This window comes from Neopelma chrysocephalum, unplaced genomic scaffold, assembly GCF_003984885.1.
Source record: "Neopelma chrysocephalum unplaced genomic scaffold, ASM398488v2 Primary Assembly neopelma1_22, whole genome shotgun sequence".
Taxonomy (NCBI): Eukaryota; Metazoa; Chordata; class Aves; order Passeriformes; family Pipridae; genus Neopelma; species Neopelma chrysocephalum.
The window spans coordinates 324,604-330,840 of NW_020897689.1; positions in this window are offsets into that span (position 1 = coordinate 324,604).

A 6,237-nucleotide genomic window follows, 5' to 3' on the forward strand; every position below is an offset into this window, starting at 1 on the left:
GCTAAGGTTTGGACTCGATGATCCATGTGGGTCCCAACTGGGGATATTCTGTGATCCCTGGGGGAAACAACTAGTGACCGGACTTGTCCAGGTGCTCCAGGTGACCCTCAAGGTGTGCAGAGCCCCACACCTGAGCCTGGCCCAAGGGCAAGGACTGAGTCTGTGCCAGGACAAGTGCAGCACCAAGGCCTGGACTGGTGCAGGAGCAGAAAACCAGAAGGCTCAAGCCTGTCTCACAAAAAAAAAAAGAAGTCTAGCCTTGGCAAGTGACAAGCAGTACCAGGGTATGTAGCCCACAGGTCTTCCACCTGAGGAAGAGCTGCTGAGGTTGGGCAGCCATTGGAAAGGTCTTTAAAAAAAAAAAAAGAAAAGAAAAAACAAAAATAAAAACCTTAAAGAAAAACCCCAACCCCCCTCCCTGTAGAGGTAATGTATTGGTAATGTGACTTTGTGACTGTGTGGGCATGAGCCGGTATCAGAGTCCCTGCAGGTGCTGTGTGAGACTAACGCAGAAAAGGCTTTTAAAGGAGGAAGGAGGGAATTGTGCTGTGTTCAACACAAACCCACCCGAAATCACAGCAGTCCACGAGAGCTAAGGACTTGGACAACTGTTAGGACACTGTCACAGAGGTACAAGACAACAACTTCACTCAGGTAACAAAGTCAAACTTTAATTCGCAACTAAGTACAATGGCCAAAACTAGTGAACAAGGTGGGTAATGATGGTGCTCCCATGGCATCTGTCAGATTACAGGTTCGGTGTACCTGTCAGGGTTATTTTACTACACAAAGTGTGCACACACACACACATGCACATGAAGCCTCTCACTCAAAAGGTACCCAAAAAATCCAAGGATTGAAGGATCACTCAGGTATATCTAGTGGGAAAATAATCACTCACCCAGAAGAGAGGGGTAAGACACTCAGCCCTTTTAAGTCTTTTTGGGCTGGCTTCCCAGCTCTTAGAGGAGGGCTTCTCCTCACAGGCCCACTGTTCCAAGGAAAATCACATGCAGGGGGTGTCCGGCAGGGCCCCCACGGATAACCTGTCAGGTCAGGGCCCCTGGTCATACCTGGTCATGGGCCAGAAATATTTCTGGGCCAAGGTCCCCACTGGCTGAGGACCCTGTTGACCAAGACATTCTGTTCTCATTCCCACCATGGAGGGGTCTGTGAAAATGAGGGCACGAAAGGTTGGTCATCTCCACGTGTCAGCTGGGGGGGAAGGTGGGTGCTATTACCACACATGCATGAGAAAATCTGGTAGGCTTGCCTGAGCATATGAATAGAAACTGATTTAGTTAAGATTTGGTTTCAAACTTTTTATCATATTTTTCTACTGAAAGTAGATTATTTAGATCACTTAAACCAAAGCTTTAACTCACATAACGCAAAATACTCTTCAAATAATAATGACCTATTTAATGGTTTGCACCAACTTAAGCTAAAACAAAATGTTGCCATTTTTCCTTAGGCAAGTTTGTGAAAGCAATGGTAAAACTCACCCCAAAGGTATGCAGCCCTTATGGACTTGGCAGGCTAATACATCTAAGTCCAAAATGTCTTTCAGAGGATGCAAGGGTGAGAGATCAAGCCAACTGGAGGTCTTAATTTCTCTCAATTGCAGGCTTGAAATGAGAGGCTACAATGTATATTGTTAACCATTTTTTAATAATTTAATAAATAAGTTAAATGACCTAGCAAATAATGATGTCACTATTATTAATGTGCAATCCTGTAATTCCCCACACTGTAGCAAGATCTGAGTTTATTACTCTTAGATCTTACTCATTACGCACAACTACCACTGAATTACAACTCTATCACTCATCTCTCTACCACATCTCATTGCTTGTTATCAGGGTGCAGTACAATATATGTCTGGATGGTTTTTTTAGGTTAGATTTTTTTCCCTTCAGAAATATCTCCCAAATTCCCCTTCAGTTATGTAGTTCCTACTGTCTGCACATTGTTTACCCTTCACATTTTCTGAGACATACCATTCAATTTTAGTCTTTTCTGTACTTTGTTCCAATTAAGTCTAAACACTTTATCCTATATGCAAACAGTTGACATACCAGAGCAAGGCTTATCCTGTTAAATATGGTTGTTGTCTTTTTTTTCCCCCACTGTTTTTGTACTCGTATAGCATCCTGCTCTTAAGAGTTTAATTACAAATCATTACCCTTGACATGTTCTTTGGACAATCTCTTGGTCTCCTGAGGTGGTCTTGTCTCTTCACAGGGACCTGTACTCCAGCAGGACCTCTCACTCACAAGTTTTAAGAGCTCTGAAAGTTGAAAATATCTATTCTGCTATTTAGAGCATGTTTAGACTTGGTCACCCAGCAAAGCAAGTTCCAGAATAGCTAGAAATTCTTAATAAACAGTAGAATGGTGTTGTATGAGGTGCTATACAAACTTGTAGGAAGTACAGGGTTATTGACTTCAAATTATGGGCCAATGAGAAACAGAGACTGACACTTAATGAGAAGCTGAAAGACTGAAAATAAGGAGAAGTTACTTGTGACTAAAATCAAATAAGTAGTTGTTATTGTAACAAGACACAAAAGAGGAATCACAGCTCATATTCAGTTACTTAAAACTAAATCTGCTTCAGTCTTGAATTATAGTACATGGCATAGACATTAAAAATCTTATTTTGTGTATGCTCATATCACACATGGTTTGACTTAATAATTCTTCATATGATGCTATAGATAGTCCTGGAATATGTGGCCCACCAGCTCCAGCTGCACATAGAAAGTTGAAAATAATGTCATGAGGGCCTGTTGAAATATTGAGTCATCAGAAAGTGTACAAGAGCACAAGCTGCATAAATCATAGAGTGGAAAAATATTTTTGTACTGTGATTTAGAAATAATTATGGAGAATTTTGTTGAAAGTAATGCCAAATTTCCTGCTCATTACCTCTAAGTAAGTTTCCAGAATAACATACTGAAGATGATGACATCTTATAACAAATTCTGAAAATAAGAAAGTTCTGAAATATCCAATTGACAGTGTTTTCCAATATTCATCCGGAGGATAAGCAACAGAGTCCTGCTGATTTAAATGAACACATGGAAATTCTCTATACTGGTATATTGAACAACAGTATGTAACTCCAGCAGTTTTCAACAGTGTTGAAGAATTGCCTGTCATGCTAAATAGAAAAAACACAGTATGCATGAGTCTGTGGAAACTTCAAGAACACTAGTTGGAATAGAATTTCTTCTGTAATATTTAGGGAATGCTTTAGCCATTGGTAGGGTAAAGCCATTTTTCTGGGTTGGAATTTCACATTTCATCAATGAGTGTGTCCTAGATATATGTAAAATATCCACAGAATATTCACTCAACTTTATTTAAGTTAACTGATGTTAATTTATATGGTATAGTAGTTACAAAGTGATCCATACAGGTCCAGAGATTCATCTGTGCACTACAGTTTATGTGATTAAGTCTCTGTATGTAGTTGATGAGCTGCCTATATATTCATGTGACTACTTCTCTTCTCATAGTGTATTTTGTGACTTTAGAATATTTTTTGCAATCTTTAAACTTTTTTTATAACTTTCCATTTTCGTGTCTACCTATGCTATCAAATGTTATTCTGTGTATCAAAAGGCAATCACTGTAGACTTTGAATGTCAAACCCCATTAATTTTAGCATACAAGTTTAGCTCATGATGGATTAAGGATTGTTCTTTGAGATTTAATAATTTCAAGCATTTTCTCCTTCTATAACAGTTTCCCTCTTCCTGCTATTTCACTTTGCGCCTGCAGTTCCCTTAATGCAGGAACCAGACCACCTCTTACTCCTAGCTTTGTGTTTTCTCAAGAACAAGAGGCAGCTTATGGGAACCATCTTTCCCTGATGCACAAGTCTTCAACAAGTTTCAGATATCTTAATTAAAAATCAGTTAGTTTGTTAGAGGAAAAAAAGACAACATAATTAGAAAAACCGTAAAACACTGTTTCCTCAGGCTAATACCCACGGGCTGGTATAACCTTCTGCCATCCATTTTGTCAGTATTGGTGAGAGCATAGAAACCTCTCAATGATTTATGCATTTGCCTGTTGTGTTCTTAGTTCTGTAAAAGAGCTTTAGCCGCTGTCAGAGGCAGGATGCTGGGCTAGCAGGGTCTTTGATCTTGTTCAGTACGTGCACTCATGCTTTTATGGTGCTATGTTTTTTATAAACTAAGAGAAGTTCTTTTGTTTGGTTCCTTACTTACCTCTGTATAAGTATTTCTGCTCCTGTGCTTCTCTATATGCAAGCTGAGTTTAAAGGGAAAATGCAAAATATGTCCGGAACATGCTGCTATACAAGTTCAGTCTTACTCTCACTTTTTTCTACCATGTAAACTTTCAGACTTGTTCCTCCCAGATTCTCACTTATGTAGAAGAACCCTGTATTCTTATCTTGTTTCCCCAGCCTTAGTAATCCGCATTATATCCAGTTTATCATTGAGATTTACTGCTCGAATATGGACAGATGAAGATGTTCTGTGTTGACACTGTGTTATAATGTCTGATACTCTATTTAAGGTATTCATATTTGTTGTGATGCAGACCATGATCTCGGTAATGTGTAGTGAGTACTGATTCATATGCCAGGGAAGGTGTTGAAAAATATCTGTTTCTTGGATCTGCAGTCTAGATGATTCTGAATGTTCTGATTCATTAGTGACAACAAATGGTGCTCCATTTTTTTTTGGTAGCAACGTAGAAATCCTAGATTAGGCTGTCAGAGTGCTTTACTGAAGCTTGCTCAAGGTTCCTGAGCCGTGTAGGCACATTGTGAACATTGCTGAAGACAAATTGGCCTGTGCCAATCTGCTTGTGCTGCTGGAAAGACAGGGCAGAGGAGACTCTTGGAAGGAGACTATTACCACATGTCTCCGTGGAAATCTTTAGTAAAAAACAAAGCATTTATTTAAACTAAATGTGTAGATGGTGAGGAAAATAAGTTTTGGAGAGCAGGTCTGCTACTCTTTCTGCAGCATTGTCCCTTGTTCCTTCAGTGACAGCACTGTCACAGCCTGCTCAGCTTTCCAGGGCTCTGATTGATGAAGGTAGGCAGTGGAGCCAGGCTGTTTTGCCATTCCCCTCAGGCTAGTGCCAGAAGCAATCTAATCTGCCTTTTGTTTTCAGATAACTGTGATAATAAACACATTAATTAAATAGACACTTGTATTATTAACATAGTACATAATTTTAATTTGTTAATAGTTACTTTACAGACATACTTTATTATTGAAACAAGTATGAGTCAATAAGAATTAACAGATCAGAATTATTATTTTTCAATTTCATATGTGTTAAAATACAAAACTGGTGGCAAGTCACTTTGCTGCCTGAGAAGTAGAGCAGAGAGTATAGAGTTCTCTGTTTGCCCCATTCAGCAGGTAGGGAGTTTCTCCTAGATCCTTCACAGATGAAGTGGGTTGGGCTGGAAGAGTGATAAGATGGATGGAGCTCATGTATTTGGACCAGGTATCTGCAACACATACCAGGTGCAATACCTTTGATGGAAGTTTCTTCATGTCTTCTATGCCAGATTTATACTGGTAGTCACGGCAGAATTCCTGAAGGATGTCTATACTGCTCTCTCAGAATGAGATTGTACTCAGAGCATGTTCCTAAATTGCTTCTCACATAAACAAGTTTTTCCCAGAGATCCCAACAACAAGTGGCAGGAGTTGTCTTATGCCCTTACTGTAATTGCTACCTCAGTATTGGTAGTAGAGCAGGCTGCCTGCCTCTGTACTGTGTGCCTGGATGTCTCCTGTGGGTCTCTTGAGGTGCCACTGTGGCTGAAATAATGCAAAGCCATGAAATAGCCCTCATGAGTGCTCTTATAGCATGGAACTGAGGCTATGTATGTCCTGGGATATGGTTTATGAGATATTTGAGAGGCAAAACTTGCTGCAATAATGTTGAAGGATGGTGGTGAACGGAGGGAGTCAATCGCAGAGTGAATGGGCACAGCAAACCTGGTGCAATTGTAGCCAACCGACTTTTGTGATCATTCCCTGGAGTAAATTGTTCCCAGCACTGTGCCTGTACTTTGTCTGAGAGAGAACAATTTGGAACTGGCAACGGTAGGGTAGTGATAAATGAATTAAGCAATACTTGGGTTTGTCTCATGGCCCTATAATATTTAGTGATGTAGATATACCCAAAGAAGCAGGTATACCCAGAGGGTCTCTTCCACATGCACCTGGGAGCT